Source organism: Rattus rattus, chromosome 13 (assembly GCF_011064425.1).
Source record: "Rattus rattus isolate New Zealand chromosome 13, Rrattus_CSIRO_v1, whole genome shotgun sequence".
Taxonomy (NCBI): Eukaryota; Metazoa; Chordata; class Mammalia; order Rodentia; family Muridae; genus Rattus; species Rattus rattus.
This window is the reverse complement of record NC_046166.1, coordinates 76,945,140-76,967,486: the sequence shown is the minus strand read 5'-3', so window position 1 is coordinate 76,967,486 and position 22,347 is coordinate 76,945,140.

Genomic DNA, 22,347 nt, shown 5'->3' with positions numbered 1-22,347 from the left:
AAGGCTATTTTATTGTATTTAAGTCTCTCTAACCGAACTACATAACTCTCTTAAACATTGAAAGACTGATCGGGTTTATTCATTAGAACAACAGCACAAATTAAAATCACATAAATATGCAAATTTGCCAATTACATTGTACTAATGATCTGGAAGCATTTTCTACTCACTGTCCCGAATGGTAGTACTTTAAGTACCCTAATCGTGGCTGTACATACTAAGGAACGTTGGTCTGTTGACTCAAATGTGAGATAAATAGGCCATAATCTTTATTCCAGCCCCTCTCAGTTTTACCACAGGACAAAGACTTTCCCTACATCTATTCCAGTAGCAATTCTCATACATGCTTAGGATTTTGATTATTTCTAAATATTTAAATAGTGGATAAACAACTGTCATTTTTGTGGCAGGAGATGTAGATAAGACTACTCAGTAATGAGTGTACAGGCTGTGGACCTAATCAGACCTCGCAATTGTGCCCTTGCTGAGTGGGTACCCAAAACACTGGATATGCATAGGTTCAGGTGCTTTACCTGTACCTGTCTTTGATTTCTGTTTCATAAACTCTTAATCTCATTCATTTACTTTCCACAATATGATGGATTTGTATTTGATGCACTCTTTTCTCTCAGAGATGTTTTTTGGTGCTTATTATTTTAAAAAAAAATCTTCTTTATAAGCTTAAAAAGCAAGCAATTTGCTGTTTCAAAAGTTGGTATTAGTAGGATTATCAAGATAATGTTAAATTAAAAAATAAAGGAGACCTTATTCCCTGGTTTTGAGAATATTCTCATCTAAAAATCAGGATTTGTTATTTTCTTATTCAAACAACCTTTTTAAAAATAATGTGAAGCATTTCAAAATCGACCTCACATAATTGCTGAACCACACTTTTATTTATAATGATGGTGTATGGATATCCATGTGGATTTGTTCTTTGATGCACACAAACACATGCATCTGTATGGATAATTACTTCTCATTAATAGATCTTGATATAATTGTTTATAAAATCACAATATATAAAATTTCTTAAAATGTTCGTAGATTTAATAATGATTAAACACTGTATACCCATAAAAACATTATCCAATGCAAAACAATGTAGTATACAAGCAAAGTGCAGTGACTTTTTATAATTTTGTTCTCCATTGTATAAATGACTATGCATGGATGCGCACTTCTAGCATATGGTTATGTGCTATACCACCATTAATATTCAGGTATACACACACACACACACACACACACACACACACACACACAACACAATTGTGCATTTAGGAACTAGTTGTGCATTGTTCTGTATACAGAGTATAAACATCTTTAAATTGGCAAGGTAATTTGTGATGTTTTCCTACAGTTTTTAGTACTGTTAAACACAGCATATTTTAACTGGAGTCCCGTCTGCCTGGTTATTTGTTTCCAAACAGTATGAATCTGAACTAGTCCGATATACTATGTAAGTGAAATTCTCCTTTCCTCAACCCTGAACATCTACAAGGATGCCTTACTAACTGAGCAAAACATCCTCCTTCAACTGTTCCTGACTCCAACCATGCTTAACTCTCTATGTCCACATTACATCTTTCAATCTTGCCCATTTGTTTTTCCACTTATGTAGACAAATTTCCCATTTCATTCATTGTTTTCTTGTCTATGTATCTGCTACTATACCTGAAAACATCTATATCTTGCTTCCAATGTGAAATATTAAAACACAAATATAATCATAATGTGGTTACTATAAAATGGCTGTTGCTCATAAACAGCTACAGTATTAATGCACAATTCACATAGTTTCCCAAAATAGCCAAGTTCATGACAGGCCTTTCAGCTAGCTGTGTTTCCTGGAAAGCACTTCCCACACACTACAAATTTCTCCCATCAAAATACTGTCAAGGCTTGCCCCCACCTAGCTTTTAAGATCAGGTGAGATTGGGCATACTCAGGGTATCCCTGTAGACTCATCAAGTATCTTGTATTTAATTATATCAGTTCTATTTTCAAGGTTGTTTTGTTTTCATCCTTTTCTCCAGGCTTTAGACATTTATCATTCATACCATCTCAGCTATTAATATATTAGCTCTTTTCCTTCATTCTTCCCCCAAAGATAGATGTGATGTACGTCTCCTAAACTATTCAATGGATTAATACTTACCAGCACCCCTAGGGTTTTCAGTCACATATAACAAGGCTGTCTCTATATGTACAGGTTTTGGAACTATGAGGCACTTTTTTTTTTATCTAATAAAAGGGTTCTTTAAGAATTCAAGTGTAGATGTCCCCTATTTCTTTTTCATGCCAGGAACATAAATGATGTTCTTTTAATCTATGATGTCCATTCTGTATCTAGAATCCAATTCTTTTTCTCAGAATTACCTGACCCGTTTGTTATTTTATACTTCACAGTGATCTTTGCCCTCCAGAGCAGCGTTTTAAATTTTGCTTAATATTGAAAAATTAATTTATGAGTGCTCAGAGGAACATTTATAATGATCATTCTCAACTATGATACTTTATCCAACATTATCTTAAAATTTCAGATGAGTTGATGTTTGCGGGTGTCTATTTGATACATGAAACTTCTCTAATGGCTTTAAGGTTTTCACCTATATCTACCAACTCGGAATCTTAGGGAAATCTCTACTTTCATTGCATTGTGCTATATACAATTCTAAATCAAGAAAAATTGCATAGCTTTTAATCGACTTCTGAATGTTCTATTTCTATAGGCCTTAAAAGCCCTGTTTGGCAAGAAATTAAGTCCTTGTTATTGTTTTTGGAAAATAAGTTTTGGTTCTTTGAAAAATTAAATATTTTCTTCTTTACCCAAATTTATCTTACATAATTTTAAACATTTCTCTGTATATAATAACCTTGTTATGGTTTAGCATTACGACAACATAAAGAATGGTATTACAGAATTTCAATGTTAGAAAGGTTGAGAACAACTATTCTAAATTATTCATACATGGAAATAAAATATCCTCTGTCCTGCATGCCCTTTTGGGACTGGGTTACCTTTATAGAAAAATATAAGGAAGGATTGTAGGACTGAAGGGGATAGGAACTCCATAGGAAGACCAACAGAGACAACTAACCTGGACCCTTAGGGTTCTCAGTGTCTGAACCACCAACTAAAAACATATTCAGGCTGGACTTAGACCTCTCCACACGTATGTATCAAATGTGCTGCTTGGCCTTCATGTGGATCCGAAAAACTGGAGCAGGGCTATCTCTATAACTATTACCTGAACATGGGATATGCTCTTCTAGCTGGGTTGCCTAGTCTGACCTCAGTAGGAGAGGAAACTTGAAATGCCAGGGTTGGGGAGATATTCAAGGGGGCCACACCTGCTCAGAGGAGAAGGGGAAGGGGAGTGGGAAAGGATTGAGGTAGGGATGACTAGGAAGATGGTGGTGAGCAGGATGTAAAGTGAATAAGTAAGTAAGTAAGTAAGTAAGTAAGTATAAATAAATAAATAAATAAATAAATAAATAAATAAAATGTTCATCCTATGTGTTGAAAGACATAGAGATTTATGAGGCATGTTCCGAGTTCAGAGGTATTAAAATGTGAAAGTATGCACTTATAATTTTGTCAAACTGTAGTAGTTTAGAGTCTATTGTACTTAGCATGTCTACATTAGTTCATGAAAACAAATCAAAAAAAATCTGAGACTAGGTGTTATATCAAAAAGCAGCAAATATGGAAAAGATTATCATTAAAATAAAACAAGAAATTATTTATTCTGAAGTTAATCTCCTTTATTTTTATATAGACTACCTTCATATCATCTGTAAATGAGCACTTAAAGAACTTGAGTCTAGATATAAATGTTCTAAAGTGGCAAAATCAATGTCAAACCTCCCAAATCCCTGTTAAGATTCTCCATTGCCTCTCTCTGTGCTCTGCTTGCAGGCAGGTTCCAACCTGTTTATTCATTCATTCAACTGGCATGGCATTTAGGAATTCTGCCTTCATTATCCTGAGGATCGTGTGTTCTCTCCTGCAAAGAGAACACCTATAATAGATACTTAATGACAACAACAAGGCAGGGAACCACCACCATGACAACCGCTCATGAATGCCTCAGGGTGTAGAAGGCAGGCTGAAGACAAAGGTGCACAGGGCCATTAAGATGAAGATACTTCTCTCAGGAGTCAAGGCTGACTAATGCAGGGACAAGATGATTTCCTGACCTGACCTCTGGCATGGCAACTTGACAAAGGGAAGAAGCCAAATACTCTGTGCAGCCACCCTGTGCCTTCTCCACTTCAAGTCACACTTGTCAGTACACGCTGGCTGGAGGTGAAATTGCAATTTTAGTGATTCTTATTATCAGAGGAGATAAGTATATCAAGATGAATTTAAGAAAAAAAATAACAAGTTCATGCCCAATCACTTTCTAAATTGTCTTATAAAATGACTGTAAATGGGTCACTTAAATTGATCTGCTTCCTCCCCAAGGTTCAGGAAAGAACAAAGAAGTATAGCAAGGCAGAAAGTGTAAGAAACGGGAGTGATATAAAATATTCTTCTCTGGAAATTAACTGGCTGCTGCACCATGCACTCATGACCATTGTAGTTATCTGCAAAAGATAAAATCAACTTAAAATTCCAACATGAATAGAGAGGGGCTCCCATACCCCAGCACTAGCTGAGGAGAGATGGGCAGTTTACTGCTGCTGGTGGAAAAGAAAGCTCACTTCTCTGAGTTTTGCTGCAAAAAAGCTACAAATTCCCCATGGATACACACCACCCTGTGCACATATGTTCAGTACTACCTTGAGGTTTAGTGAGTTAAGAGGAAGGAAGAAAGGAAGGAAGGAAGGAAGGAAGGAAGGAAGGAAGGAAGGAAGGAAGGAAGAAAGAAGGTAATAAAGGAAAAAAGACATTTTAAAAGAGAACTTGAAGCTAGGATGAAGATACAATGAGAGATCCCAGTAGAGTTTGGAAAAAAGTAAGGGATGGATATGATCAAACATTGTACACACGCACACACACGAATACTTAATATTTTAATGTTTTCTGAATATTAAAAATAAACTTAACACTTACAATATTATTCTTACTATACATATTGTAATAATAAAACACAAATCTCCTGTGACATGAAAATGATCTTTCATACCTTTGTTAAACACTCTTCAGATGAAAAATACTAAATTTTGTAATTTGACTTCATGATACATGTTCTTTGAATTTAATATAGCGTCATTCAATTTCTGGGAGTAAGATTTTCTCTCCTTGTTAAAAGCTTTAGAAAAAGACTTTGAGATTTTAATATAAATACAATTCTTTTCTCTTTCTTCCTTCTAAACCCTTCAATATATTCTTCCTTATTTTAAATTCTTAGCCTCTATTTCTCAATATTTGTTATTGAACACATATATGTACACATATATAGAGTATCTCCTAATATGGATGAAGAAACAGTATAAGACATTAAAGCACTATATTTATATAATATTCTAAAAAGAAAAGAAAAGAAAATATTTACATCATTGGCATAATTTTATTTTTTTCATATAGACTTATAAACTATTATATAAATTTTCACACACATATATTAGCATATTTACTATATGTTTACTAATTTTGTTCACCTATCTATTGTATTTCATGGTACTGTGACATTTTCAACAGTTTTAATTGAGAAAGATTCTGTCATAAAATTTATCCCTGATATGTATTATAAATTTTGTGAATAATATCTAGATTAGAGAAATCCTGGACCACAGGACAACTCCATGTTTAATTGTTTAAAGATGTGGCAAAGATAGCCATTTGCAGACTGAGAGTCCTCACTTCTCCCCTGTAGTGTATTTGTCTAGTTTACTGCATTCTATTCATATTTGTAAATTTTCAGGATTTTTGCTTCACTTAATTTCCAGAAAGTTTTCTCTATGCTTCATACACTGGACATCTTTTCATAGGTTTATTGGTGACCTACTCATGGTCTTTGGGAACCAATATTTTCTCTTCTTTTAACTTTTGTAATTATATTTATGTACAGAAAACTTAGCGTATATTTAACCCAGTTTAGTGAAGAGTTCTTTAGCCTTTGCATTTTCCAGCTTGGCAATGCGAGCCACAGACTTAGGACCCAGGACATTGCTTCCCCAGTGGCGGCGGATCTCGTCATATTTGTCTTTATAATTGATCCTAAGAGCTTCCACCAGCTTAGCCAGAGCACCCTTGTCTTCCGAGTTCATGTGTGAAGGCAACAGTGGTGCACATCTTCCTGTGGACCAGGCGCCCCAGCCTGGCCTTTCCCTTGATGATGCAGTAGGGCACCCCCATCTTTCGACACAGGGCAGGCAGGAAAACCACCAGCTCAGTGGGGTCTACATCATGGGCAATCACCACCAGCTGAGCCTTCTTGTTCTCCACCAAGGTGGTGACTGTATTGACCCCTGCTCAGAGGGCAGGTGGTCTCTTAGTTGGGACGACCCCTTTGTCAGCAGCTTTCTTCTCAGCGCCGGGCCAGCAGCCTTTGCTTCTTCTCCTGCTTTGTCTCTGGCCTGTACTTGTGGGCAAACTTAAGCAGCTGAGTAGCTGCTTGCCAGTCCAGGGCCTGCATGAACTGGTTGATGGCAGGAGGTACTTTGAGCTGCTTATAGAGGATAACTCTTTGCCGCTGCAGCCTGATGTTGCGGGGCCATTTGACGAAGCTTGTTAGATCTCTTTGGGGCTGGATGTCCTGCCCAATGCCGAAGTTCTTGGGCCTTTTCTCAAACAAAAGAGTGAACACCTTTTTGGCCTGTTTCTTGACGTCAGTGGGGGCCGGGGCCACCTTCTTCCCCTTGGCCTTCTTTCCTCTGGGGGTCTTGCTAGGCTGTAGGGGAGAGTGTAAGAGTCTTTTCAACTGAATTACTTGCTTATGTCACTTTTCACCTGTCACTGTGCTCAAAGAAGCACTTGTGATGGGTTTGGGTCCCAGGAACCTGACATGTACTTGACTTTCAAATACTTCCCTCATTCTGTTAAAATAAGTCTGTCTTTCTCATTTTAAATATTGCCTTTAGAAAATGAACCTAGGAATTTTGTGGTGGATCATTGGGAATAAGGAAATTTGAAAGAAGGCCGATCACAGGATGTACATAGTAAGAGAGAACCAGTTCCAGCAGGTGTGTTGCTGTACATGCACATGTGTATAGATGCATGCATACATGCATGTACCCATACAAAGAATTAAATCCAATCATTTGAATTCTGAATTTCAAAGTTTTGTTTTGATTTAAATTTATCATAATTACTAATAAGAAATGGAAGAATAGCTTAAACTTAGTAAAGATTTTGATGATTACTTTTAGTTGTAAAATGTGTCGATGTTCCTAAATTGGAAAATAATATGGAAGGACAGCAATTGAGCTGAGCTAAGGATAGACGCAGAAAAAATTATTTGTATTTTTTTTAAATATTTTCTAAGTTTCTTCTATATAAACAATGTTTCATTGTGTGGTAAAATTCCATTTGAAATAATAAAATAAAAGGTAATAATGAATGCCATTTCTCCATTTTTTTCATTAATCTGTACATGTGTGTCTGCTGTGGGTTTTATGGGATACATGTTAAACGCCAGAAGTTTGCTAAAAGGAAGAACCATGCAAATATAATTGTATTCTAATTAATAAGCTCTGGATGAGAGACACATGAAGACACATCAAAAGAACTATAGAAAAAGTAAAGAAACATTTGGATAAATAAATAGAAAAAGAGTCCTGGATGCTGCACCGTGGTAGAAAAGCTAGTGTCACAAAGTCCTGGGTTTGACTTTTAACCTTGAAGTAAGAATCCATAGAAATTCCAAAAGTGGGTGTATTCTGACTGAAAATGCTTTATGAAGTTTACAAGTATGGCAGGTTGATTTATGGAAAAGCTGTAAAGTGTTAATTTTCTTAGAAATGCTCAAAGTTTTTTAAACAGATGCTTAATCTGGGAATGGCGGATCTGCTGAGGTCACGTTTCTTAAGGTTCTAAGGAATTAGGAAAAGAATCGGAAACAAATATGTCTCCCAGCAAGCTTCTCCTCCAGTTCTATCTGCTGGGAGAACTTGGCAGCATCCATCCATTTTTACCCTGTTAACTTTGTTCTCTCACCCTGTTCGTTCACTTTGTGTTGACTCTTGGCTATATAAACTTTGTGTCTCAAGGCATAAAACACAACTCGCGGCTTTTTGGAAGGTCACCTTGGCAATTCCACAGGTCATCACATTTCTGATGGCCTAGTTTACTTCGGGTTCTTCGTGCATTTAAACAGAGTATCTTTCTCCCATAATTCTTTTAACCATGTCATTGTCAAAAGAATGTGTATGCTGTTTTCACCATTATTACCAAGCTTATTCAGTCTCCACACATTAAAATATTTATTGGAGAAGATAAGGGGAATGACAAAATATAGAGGGACGTGACTTCAAATATTTCTAGAAAAATATCTGAAATCTCCAGACAAATAGGTTAGATGAACTAAGAAATTAAAACCCAGCTTTCTTGGACTAGTGAAATGAGATTGACATCATTTAATCCAGGCTTTATTTTAACTTAATCCTCAAAGAAGTAAAAAGAATCACTTAAAGGGCCCTCCTTAAGTTTTCAAAACTAAACGAGAAAAGGTGTTCACAGTTTATGATGTCCCTGTCATGAAAAAATATATATTTTATGTATGGAATATGAAAAACTACACAAGCTTCAATGGAGTAGTACTGGAACCTCTGAGAATCCAAAGAACATAGACTACAAAAATTAAAAAAAAAAACTGCTTTATTATCTGTTCACTCTGTCTTCTCCATGAGCACTTATCATGGTGTACAGAGGTTAAGAACTATTTCTATGGAAGGACAAAGAAATATTTCAATTTCAAGGTTTCCTTTGTAATGTTAGAAGCTATTATTTCTTTATTGTAACAAGAGCACAACCATACAATGGCAAGCCCTGCATACTTATGCAAGCTCTGCTACAGTGTCTCTTCATTGGGCAAAATCAGGAAGTAGGTCAGGATTCATCCTGTGAATTTGTTGACACTTGCTTTAAGATTCTTCATTTCTATTGTACATTTCCAAAGATTCACATTCCTTTTTACTATATCAACATTTCAACGGAATGTGGGGAAAGTTACATTTTTCTTAAAGGATAGGAATGACATAAGTCCACACCTTTTACCACATACATTGAATTAATTTACTTGCTATCAAACAAAATGTTCATGCTTAAAATTATAAATACCTTTGCCTGTAGCTTATTGATACATTTCTATTTGGTGATAGTTCCTACAATAGTAGCTTTGTGTTGCTGAGTAATAACGCAATTAATAAAAGTTATAATATCTTGGCACAACTCCATAGGAAGAACAACAATGTCAACCAACCAGAAACTCCAGAGTTCCCAGGGATTAAACCACCAACCAAAGAGTACACATTGAGGTACCCATGTCTCAAGCCACATATGCAGCTATCCTGGTAGGAAATCAATGAGAGGAGAAGCCTTTAGTCCTGAGAAGGTTGATGCCCCAGTGTAGAGGAATGCCAGGGCAGGGAGGCAGGAGTGTGTGGCTGGATGGGTGAGCACCCTCATACAAGCAGGGAGAGGGAGAATGGCAAGGGGGTTTCCAGAGGGAAAACTGGGAAATGGGATAACATTTGAGATGTAAATAAATAAATTATCAAATAAAAAAGTTATAATATCTACATCCTCATTTAATATGGAAATTTTGCAAAATTTGAAACGGATTTTTTTAAAAGTAAATCACATATCCAACAGTAACTGGTGCTGGTTCAGATAAAAAATTAAAATTGAAGTTGAATTTTATTAAATAACATTTTTAAAATTATCAATATCCCATATTCAAGAATCTTTGAAATTGCCCCAGTAAAAACACCCAAGATTGTGGGAAGGGTATTGTGTTTAAAGTAAGTAGTTAAATAGTTCAGAATTTGTTATTGTGTTTATTTTAATATGACAACAACTTTTCAGGGCAATAGATGCCCAAATATTACAACTGTTATAAAATGTACAGTCATCAAGGGATAGATAAGTTAGACTGAGAAGTTGCTAGATATGTCTTCCATAATATTTTATATTATTCATCTTTAAATAGTGTACTTAGAACTGGGGATGTAGCTTTGTTGGTAAAGTATTTAACTAGCATGCTGAAAGACCTAGTTTCAGTCTGATTTTTCCATCATCACGTATCAAAATCTCACATCTGTAATCACTCCTCAGTGCTAGAGGAATTAAGTCTCACCTAAGTATCAAGAACTGAAGACTCCCACAAGTCTAATGCCTCTGGCTTCCATGGGTTGTAGCACTGATGTACACAAAGACATAAACAGACCTACAAGTATTCATGATTAAAGGTAACACACACACACACACACACACACACACAGAGAGAGATAGAGAGAGAGAGAGAGAGAGAGAGACAGAGACAGAGACAGAGACAGAGACAGAGACAGAGACAGAGAGTCAGAGAGACAGAGAAGGAGGCTTACACAAACACAAGCACATTTACATTTATTAAAAAGAAATTTGAGGGAAAATAAATACGGTTTGCTTTCTAGTACTTTATAAGCTAGTTTAGATTCCTAATAATAAATTGGTACTAAATTTTAACACAAAATGATTATTTTTAATTCATGTATAGTAATAAAATATCACTTGTTATATGTTTCTTCCTTTTCAATGTTCTCCAAATTTGAGATAAAAATAATTTCATAATTGTGATCTATTTGTTTTCTAATTTTTGCTACAGTTTGCTTCTCTACAGCTACATAGATAAAAAATTTTCTAATTTACATGTGTGGGAAAATTTTGCTAAACTTTACTCATTTCTCAAGGACAATAGATCATAACATATTGAAATATTTAATAACACTGCTTGAAGATTTTTTAAAAAGTAATTAAGACACAGGGTTTGTAATGGTTTTCAATACTCAACAATTTCATTTTTCTACAGTGAGATGTTTAAGCCACACAAAAATGTATTTATTGGAATTCTCTCCAAACTCTGTTGTGATATTGGAATACAGTAATTCACACAATGAAACCCCTTTTCTTTTATATTGATTGTATGTATGTGGGTACACTGTTGCTGTCTTCAGGTACTCCAGAAGAAACCAGCAGATCCCATTATAGATAGTTGTGAGCCACCATGTGTTTGCTGGGAATTGAACTCAGGACCTCTGGAAGAGAAGTCAGTGTTCTTAACCACTGAGCAATCTCTCCAGCCCGGAAACTTCTTTTGTTATGGAGTTATTTTCCTAAGAATTTATATTCTCTCTCTCTCTCTCTCTCTCTCTCTCTCTCTCTCTCTCTCTCTCTCTCTCTCTATCTATCTATCTATCTCTGGCTCTCCTGTCTCTGTCTGTTTTTGTTTATATACATCAGTGTTTCTCCACTGTCAATCATTAAAAAGAACAAGCAGTATAAGGAGAAGATGATAGATATAGCTAATAGCAGGCTGTTTTGCACCAAATATATCAGGACTTCAATTATCCTCTTATTAAGATTCCCCTGCTCGTGATCAGGATCTTGGTCTATTGATTATTCTTCAAGAAAATATCCTCAAGTAATGAACCCAATAATTTTTATTACCCTCTGTATTAGTCGGGGTTCTCTAGAGTCACAGAATTTATGGAATGTCTATTGTGATGACCTACAGTCCATAGTCCAACTAACCCAAAAATGGGCAGCTGTGGATGGAAAGTCTTCTGTAGAAGTAGGTACCAATACATATGCTGGCAATTAAATTTCAGAGAACTCCTCATCTCAGAGAACTCAGAGAACTCAGAGTTCTCCTTGCTTCAGTCTCCTGGGAATAAAGACGTGTACTATCCTGCCTGGGTGTAAGCTTTTCATGGCCAGTATTCCTCAAGATCTCCATGTTAAAATCCAGGTCAGAAACTTGTGTCTTCCAGCCTCAAGATCTGGATCACAGGTGTGCCCTCTAGTTCTGAATTGTAGTTCAATCCACGAATAGTCAAGTTGACAACTAGGAATAGCCTCCCCATCCTCCCATTTGCAGTTACATTTTAGGTAACTGAAATGAATTAGGGAATTATAGATTATTATCTAATAATGAAGCACACACCATGGCATGCTGTTTTAAATGCTATGAGAGGAATATGTTCTCTTTAAAGTATGGCATTTGGAACAGGTTCTCACTCAGTAGCCTCAAAATGTTTTTCCATCATTACATGCTAGACTTACAAGTGTGCATCTCTGAGCCCAGCTTCCCTTTAGTAATCTGATAAATCTTTAATGGCCCTTGAAAATTTCAAATTCACTAGAAAAGTTTAGGAAATAAATTGCAACCCTAGGAACAGTGTTTTAGAGAAAACAAATGGATTTCTAGCACTCAGAATCATAATTATGCCTTTAATTAAAAGTGAGGTTTGATTTTTTCCCCAGCCCCCACTATTATTGAGGGTTCACAGAAATATAGCTAACCCAGATTTAATTAACAAGAAACAAAGAAATATTCACTAACGGGGAGACACACTGATAAAGTCTGATCACATTTATCAGCTGTAAGTAGGCATAAAGTATTGGCCTATTGATGTCCTTGCTTACTTAGTCTCTTCCAAAAAAAAAAAAAAAAAAAAAAAAAAAAAAAAAAGAAAAAAAAGAAAGATATGAGGTGTTTTGCTCTAACGTGCACTATACTGAAGACTCTCTATTTCCTCCTCTAAATAATCCTCTCTGTGACATAACAATAACTGATGCTCTGATATGTCCCCTTAGTAATTTAGTTGCTACTCCATTTCTGTGAATCACAGCCAAGTAATTAATCCTTTACCTAGGAGACAGCATTGCTGATGTTAATAAGGCCCTAGAACTAGAATTCATTTATATAGGAAGAGGCACAGCAAAGACCTATTTTAGGTTGTTACTAAAATAGGATGTTTTGGCAGGCATGAAGAGAAACAGAAGCTTGATATCAGGGTATGTAATATCTTATTACTGATTAATGGTAGTGCAGGGAAGACACAGAGGGAGCTGGGCTTCAGTCTCAAGAGATACAATTTTTTTTTTAAACAAAGCAGAAATAAGATTGCTAAAGCATTTCCCAGCCATCATGCTCCACGCGTTGTCTTCACTCTGAGAATTTCTGTAGCAGCTGGGGTTGCACAGACTGGACAGCAAAGCACCTGCCTTTCTTTAGAAGGACATCATTTTGTGAGAATGCTTGTAATTATGTCAAAGAATGCTGTATATCCTTTGTGATTTTCCTGACTGCTTCCAACAGGGAGAAGAATTCAGTGGCTCCTTACTTTTCAGTAGTCTAGGGAGAGTGATGGGAAATGATGGATTCACTTGTCCTGCATTGAGGAGGAAGAAATGAGCTCAGAGAACATTCATAGTCAATCTGCAAATATTAAAAAGGTCTACAATTATTTTGGAATGCCAGATTTCAACACACGCAAACCCTTATCATGGCTAGATATTTGTAGCATTAGAGCCTGTAGGTCTTCTACATACTTCATAGTCTTCTAGATACTAATTCAACTCCCTCACAAGTGCTGAATGGAAATATATATAGCTTACAAAGCCAATTTCCCAAGTCTCTGATTAATGCTTTTAAGAGTAGATAAAGCATAGAGTTTGATCAGTTTATCCATAGAAATCCTTGCTAAATAGAAATTCACTTGTATACTGTGAGATCTCCTAAATAATTATTCAAAGCTGTTCGCTTATAAAACTTAATATAATTTTATATAATTCCTTTTAGGAACATGGTTTCATTTTTCTTTAATTCATTTTAATTTGTACTATTCAATATTAGCTTATTTTTAAATAGTCTTTAAACTTGGAAAGAGCTTCTATAATGAGCAATTTTTATAGATTGCCACACTTTGTCCATATATCGCAACTGGTCTTGGTCAGAATCTGACCCCTGGTTTGCTTTCCTAGTTCCTCATTTGGTGTGACAAGTTGCATATAGACTGAAGTACAGAGAGCAGGCTCTGCAAATGCCTGCCTCACCAGGGAATTCGTTAAGGCTCTGGAACACAGCCTCTTTACTTCACAAATATTATAATCTACTTCATATTAACATTATACTTTTGCAAATAATTCCAAATGCAAACAAGAAGCTAAACAATCTGATACTTCCCAAATGTCACATTCAAGTTAAAAATTCTGCCGACCTACAAAAGAAACATAAACATCAAATGTGATACTTCTTTACATAATTTTTAAAACACTCAACTGTTTCCCTTTTAACTCATATTTTTACAAATTTGCAAGAAACATGAGTATTACTATTTTCTAAAAGAAAGCAACTCTATGAATATAGATTATGTATAAATATAAATTCTTCAATGATCATAACATACAAAATAAAGCATATGAGCTTTGTATCTGCTTAGGCAGGCGGATTTAAAGGGAAAGAAATAGATAAGGTCAAAACTGATGGACAAACACTGAAAGAAACAGACTAGGGCTCCATTTAGCAGTGTTTGTCACTCCAGACTTTTAGAGTAACAGTTCCAATAACACTCCTCTTACTCTTTCCAGGAAATCTTTTATTTTAAAATACATCATTCTATAAATTCAATTTCCCTCACTTTTGAGACCTGAGTTGTGGCAAAGTCCAGAGTCAATTCCTTTTAGTGTAAAGGTATCACAACTCACGATGAACTTCTGCTGTCTTCTAGGAAGTATCCTAAATGTTTCTCAGACCTTCGGATGGGATAAATGTTCCCTCTCATAGTTGAAGAAGGCAGACCACATTGTCAAGGGACATATAGTGGAAAAGTGTCAAAGAAAAAGGGCTGTAGTCTCCATAGGATGCTAAAATCTTTATTTCAATACAAATGCTCTGACACCAATCTTGACTACTGTCCAAGTTCGTTTTCAGTGAAAGCAATAGGCCTTTCTGATGGGGAAAAAATGACTTGCAATACAAAAGGCAGCACACATTGCCTTTGCGGAGAGACCCACAATTTTCCAAACTGACTTTTTCTCTTGCTTGTTAATTGTCCATATGCAAAGTTCAGCAATTCTCCAAGCTACGATTCTTAGTCATTCTCTGTCAATTAGACCCAGATGGCAAAATTAAAGGCTTTTTCTGTCGCAGCACAACAGTAATTTCAGTTCATCAAAGATTCTTACCCCATGCCGCTTTTTCACAATTAACATTGAAGTTCCTGTTGGGCAAGTGCTTCAGGGACTCTGACGGGTCCTCTGCAGTGGCAGGTCCATCTTCTTGTCAAAGCTGATGGAGGAAAAAAAAAGAAGTCCATGGACATGATAATTACAGAGTGCCTTGGAAGGTGGAAGGTGAAACCTGCAGACAGGAGGAATTTGAAAGAGCCTCTTAGTGCTGCTGAATTTCACTGCAGTCCTGACTCTTCAAGCTAAGGAAAGAAAGCAGGGTTAGTTTTAAATGTAATAAATAGCAAATAGGGGACATTTATATAATAGAAATTCGTAATCTGTTCTCTCTCTCTCTCTCTCTCTCTCTCTCTCTCTCTCTCTCTCTCTCTCTCTCTCTCTCTCCTCTCTCCTTTCTCATTCTCTCTCCTACTACTCTTACACAAACTCATACACTCGAGTTGGGTTTTAGGAAGCAGTGATTTTAGAAACCGACACGTCACCTATCTTTCTGAATTGTCTCTGGAGTAGAGGAAATGAAAGAGTACATCTTCTAGGAAATGCACACTTCCATTAATTCACCAGGAGGCCTTATTTTAAATCCATTTTAAATTATAACAACATCTTTTTAATTAGTAACGTTATCTTGGATTTTTAGATGACGGGGCAGTAAGTAAAATATTTTATGTTGATTTAATTTTCCAGCAGAAACAAATGGTTGGGTTTATCATTTCAGTTTTAGTCAAGAAAATGAGCTTCATAGGAATTTTGTCACTGGTGTAAAATCTTACAGTTACAGCTACTCAGATTGGGGACTTGAAATATATCTGTTGGCACCATGTTCAATGCATTTTTCCCCCCTCAAATAAAAACTCTCTGAAAAACACTATAGGAAGGACATCTTCCTGTATGACTGTATTTATTGTTCAGTTCAATCATGTTGAAAATAAGGGATTTTAATTTACAATATAAATAACATACTATTAAATTTTATATCTTTTATGATTGGAAATTTACTAGTACTGTGGCATCAAATGTATTTACAGAAAATTTAGATTTTGCTCAAGATGGCTGTTTAAATCATAGAAATAGCATTGTACTAACCCAAAGACACCCTGTTTACTCTCGAATTAAATTGTATTTGATAATTTTATATATATTTGAGAAAGGTTCCAAAAGCTAGGCATTTTTGCTCGCTTTTGTTTTATCAAAATGAGGTCTTACTGTGTAACAACGTTGGCTGCTGCCCTCTGTTGTATGACCTTTCCTGGTCAGAGATGAACTAACACATATTCAACCAAGATAGGGAACTAAATAATACCGAAGTAACGGGTCCATTAAAACCCAAATTGTAAGGATAATTAAAGGAACCTGGTGACAGTTGAATCACCATAAAGCCCACACCAGTATGGATGCTGACTCAAAAGAAAAGCCGCACCTCTAGATCATCCTGCACAGCTCACAGGCAGCATGACTACCCAGAGAGTCTCCTCTTCAGGGTTGTAATTACTGCTTCGGTGACTGCAGGGAAGCGCCTTGTAAATTCCTGTCAGGAACTTCCTCCTTGAGACTCCTAGATTCTCTTGGGTTTTAAGGAGACTTTCTAGAGTATGTACTATTTCAATTCAGCGAACATCACTGCACAACAGCCTGATACGCACTGTATTCCCAGGGCTGTCTTAGAACTCATAGCAGTCTTCCTTCCTCAAGGTCCCAAGCATTGAGATTACAAATCTAGATCATCACATCCAATTAATAAAGTTTTTGTTGGAGGAAATTGTCATGTGAAAAAGTATTCCTATTGGAAAAATGGGGAAATAACAAGCTATTGTTTTCTTATCTTTTTTATGGATGGTATTATCTAAGGCTAAAAAATCAGTTTGACTATTGTCTCTCAAAATACTATGTTTTCCAAACTGAGAATTCTGGTGCAGCCCTGTAGTACTGACGCTTGATTGGCTGAAGTAGGAGGATCAACTAGAGTTTGAGGGAAGCCTGGGTTACATGTGTACTCAAGTCTAGCTTAGGATATACAGTAAGCCCTTGTCTCAACAACAACAACTGCAAAAACAAAGCCAAAAAAATAAAAATATCCCGGGCAACTTTAAAAAACTGGATCAAATTGGACAATGCATCATTTAGTTTATATATTTATATGTATGTTTTCCTTCCCTAAAAAATAAATGCCAGAATTTTTTGTTTCTCTCCCCTCTCTCTCTCTCTCTCTCTCTCTCTCTCCCTCTCTCTCTCTCGCTTTGTTTCTTCATGGTCTCCAATGGCAGCTGAAGGTGTCAGTAGCTTGAAACCAAACTGACAGGATGGAAGTAGAATATTCATCTAGGCCTTTAGGATGAACATCTAATCTGGGGTTGATTACTCCACACTTGTTTAACCTGCCTATGAGGGTCAAAGCAAATTCTCCCAGATCTTTTACCAATAGACAGATGCTTCAGCAGCATAGTCAGATACAGGACAATGACTTTTTTATGACAGCCTGAGAAGGATAAGCATCAGAAGGACATTTGCAAACATCATTTTTGCAGCATGGAATTATTATTTTTTTTGTTTTGCTTCTTGTTTCCCTCTCCTGATTTTGTTATTCCATTATTACCCCTCCCCCCCACACACACCTGCCTTAAAGCATCACCATGAAGATAGTGGTGCAGTATTGGTGATGAGTATGATGAAGTTAACAATGATCATAAATAGAAACAGATCACTTTTTGGGAGCCAGTGATTGTGCATACACTAATATGAAGAGAATGGTCAGTCACAGAGTTCAGAAAAGGGATTACACTGAGACTCATATGGTGGCTACAGAACACTTCTTTTTATTATGGAGCAAAAGTTGTGTGGGGGAAAAAAATGAAAGAACAAAACTTTCCCAAGCAATGTGATTATCTGAGCTAGAATAATAAAAACAACTTATCTGGAGATAGACCCCCCTTAGTGACTTTATACCCATGCCTCTCTACAGTTTGTATGTGAGTACATCAAACCTAATAATTGTTATTTGTAAATTATTAAAACTGCAAAAAATCCTGTGTGGTATATTTACTGAAAATGTTACCTAGAAAAAGTTTGAAGATCAATTACTTTTGCCATCTGGCTTAAACAAGCTTTCTCTATCAGTGACAATAACAAACCTGTGCCAATGTTTTATTAATTTCTTAAGTCACTGCCTTATGCAGTTTTCTATTTAGCACCTCATGTGTGCAGAATGTGACTGAATTTGTGTCAAATCCAAACATGCCTTACCACATGATAGCTGTTTTCTTCAACTAACTTTTTATTTATATATCTGTACCTATAGATCTATATTCTATGTCTAGAAATGTATTTGAATCTCCTCTATTGTGTAAAGCAAGAACCATGCTAGGAAAGATACCTTATTGTTTATGTTCAATTCTCATATAATGCTGATTCTATGTTAAATTTAACATTGATTGAATTCATTTCAAGTTATTCTCAATATAGAATTCTACTAATTTCTGTCTTACAAATATCTATTGGTTGTGAAAATGAGTGTAATATGTTATACCATCAGTTCAGGAACAAATATACAATAAAAGAAAGAAATAATAATTAATAATGATACAAAGAGTTTATGTAAACTAAGTTTCCTTTCTATTTATCACTTTTGTTATACCTTGAGAACGAGATATAGAGAATTAGGAATAATGTTTAAATAATCCTGAATTCTATGTTTCTTTGTACATGTGTTTGTGTGCTTGTGTGTGTGTGTGCATGTATGCGTGATGTACATGTACATGGGTGAAGATCTCAGAAAAATGAAGGCCAGATGAGAACTTCAGATGTCCTATTATATTAACACCTGAATTATTCCTTGGAGAATGGGTCTGTCAATGAACATGGAACCAGGCTGATGGCCCAATAAACTACTTTAGTCAATGTGTCTCTATTCTGCCCCTGATCTGAGGTTATCAGCTTGTTGCCAAGCATTTTTTTATGTGGATGATGGGTGTTGAACTTAGTTTTTCATGTTTGCTGTTTAAGTTATTCCTATATTGGTATGACAAAATATCCTCTGCAAAATAATGAAGAGGGAAAACGGCCGAATTTGACTTAAAGTTCTATAGGGAATGTAGTCCACCGTTGTAGTAAACAGGATCGGGAGACCATGGGAAGTAGGACCAGTATAAACAAAACTCAAAATTTAGCCACTTGTGGATAGAGATTTAAGGCTCTTTCCTAATAATAGCTATTTTTCCTACTCTTAGAATGTCTTAGTTGCTTGTACTTCTATATTAAAAGTTGAGGCCCACAAGACTTCTTCATGTCCATGTTATCATGCCTATTGGTTTTGTTTTTCAACACGGTTTGTTTAGGCAACCCTGCTTAGGATTTGTTCCTTCACCAAATCTTTACTTCTTTGATGTTCCCTGAGCCTTAGGTAAAAGAACTCTCTTGTAGACATTTGAGTTGTGACTATTCTTCAAAAGATCACTTGATCTCTCTGCATTTGGTCTCCCTCAGTTGAAAATAGAAATTTCTTTGCTGAGGGTGAGAGCTACACTTTTCTGTGTGTAGAACATAGGTTGCAGTTAGGAGTTGTGTTGGCTGCTACCAATTTATGAGTGTCGCTATTGTACCCTTATGGTTATCACAACATGTTGGCCACTGTGGTTGCCTAAACAAGCCCTGACATGGAGAAAAGGAATAGATATGATAACAAGGATAATAGGAAGTCTTGTAGACCCCAACTATAGACATAGAAGTACAGGAAATTAATAAATGCTGAGAGAGAGAAAAAAATAGTGGTTTTTAGGAAAGAGCCCTAGGTCTCTATCCAAATCCATGTAGTCAGTTCAGAATACATACACATACAATAATACATAGGCTGAGGGTTTTTTTATTTTTAAAAATTAATTATGTTAGTTATTTACATCCCAAATGTGCCCCCCACAGAATTCTTCACCACATTGCCCCTCCCCTTCACCTCTGAGAGAGTTCCCCATGCCTGTATCACCTTTCCCTGGGACATCAAGTCTCTACAGGATTAGGCACATCCTTTTCCAATGAGTCTTGACAATAAGTCTTCTGCTACATATGTGTTTGGGATTTGGACTAGCCTGTATATGCTCTTTGGTTGATGGTTTAGTCTCTGGGAGTTCTCAGGGATCCAGGATAGTTGATACTGTTGGTCTGCCTATGGTGTTGCCATCCCCTTCAGCTCCTTCAATATCTCTCCTAATTCTTCCAGAAAGGTCACTGATCTCAGTCAAATGGTGGCTGTGAGTATCTGCATGTGTCTCAGTAAGATGCTGGTAGAGACTGTCAGAGGACAGCCATGCTGGTCTCCTGTCTACAAGTACAACATGGCATCAGTAATAGTATCAGGGTTTGCTGCCTGTGCATAGGACAGATCCCAAGTTGGACCAGTCACTGGACAGCCTTTTCCTTCAGTCTTTGTTCCAGTTTTGTCCCTGAATTATTTTAGACAGGAACAATTCTACTTAGAAATTAAATTTAAAATAAGAATCTATGAAATTGATGTAGAACATGGTATAGATACATAGAATGGCAAGAGTCTATTTTAATTAATGCATTAAACATATTAAATTTAAAAAGCTTACCTCTAAAGGCTTCACCATAGTGTCCCCAAACAGCACCAACAATGGAGGAGCAATGCTTTCATTACCTAAGCATATGGGGTACATTCATAAATTGAACACAAGACTTATTCACCAAGTGTCTATAGTCAGACAGCCATCTCCCTTTCAATGAAATTGTAAGGTTTATTTTTAAATTAGCTGTGAGGTACTCCATATCCTTAATAGCATCTTCTTCATGTAATATTACACATGCCTCAATATGTTTATAGTAAAACAGAAAGCATCTGAAGTAAAACCCCCCACTTAAGATATACTTAGTGATATTTTAAGAATTTGTATTATTGTTAAAATTAGGTTTAGCTGTATATTTTGGCATATTTTATTATGTAACTCCTATAGGTCAAAAACTAGGTCAGGATGAAGTGGTGAATTAGCTAAGTGAAAAATTATTACATACTACATTTTTATATAAAACCCCAGTGGAAATTTAAGTTCAAACAGCAAGCTAATGAATACCAGAATGGTTGGATATAACAAGCCCCACTACAAAAGGGGTATTTACATTATTTGCCCTAACCTTCCCTTTTGTGTAATTTTGTTGACTACTGCATATCATTCTCCTTTGAGAGACATGATTTCTATGAGCATCAGAATTTTCTTATCTCATTTAAGGAGCTATCAACTGAGCTATAGATATGTACACCCTACCGCAATGGCTGTTATAGATTTTATAGGATTGCATACCCTTAGGGGAAAAACCACTTTCAAAGTCCTGGTGTGTGTGTGTGTGTGTGTGTGTGTGTGTGTGTGTGCACTCGTGCCTCTGTGTGTGCTGTGTGTGTGTGTGTGTGACTGTATGTGTATATGCCTCTGTGTGTGCTCATGCCTCTGGGTGTGCCTATGTGTATATGCCTGTGTCTGTATGAGTGTGTGTGTTTTGCGTGTGTGTGTGTGTGTGTGTGTGTGTGCACTCGTTGCCTCTGTGTGTGCTGTGTGCTGTGTGTGTGTGTGTGTGTGTGTGTGTGTGTGTGTGTACCTGTGTATATGCTTAGAGCTGGGCTGAAGTCTCATACAGAGACTTATTTTGAAATCAAAGTGATAAGTTCAGGTAGACTGCCCATTAGAGTGACTATTAGTAGGAATAAATTAAATGAATGGTTTTATTAAAATATAAGTAAAACAGCTTTCTTTTCAATATAAGTGCACATGTACAGACATTAAAATTCTAATATAAAGCACAGGCTACTTTTGTGTGTAAATTTACTAGACATTTTATGAGAAGTTTTTTTTTTTTTTTAAATAAAGGGGACATCCTGATATGCACTGGAGTTTTTAGGTTTTTCTAGCCTGGGATACTTGCTCATAGTTCACAAGTGAACTGACAAACTGGAGGAGTTGAGGCATACATTTCACACACTGACTACTTGATAGAGAATATTAAACTGCAGGTAAGGCAGATTCCAGAACTGGGGATAGAGTGAATAGAATCCGTAAATGGAAAAGAAACATCACCCCACCCCTGCCACCTTTAACTCCAACTGTGACAAGATATTACAGACCACACATATCCATGGAAAAAGCACATCATACATGGTACTTGGCCACTGCCCACAGGGGAATGTATCAAATTCAGTAAAATTATTAAAGCACTAAGTCAAAAAGAAAAGA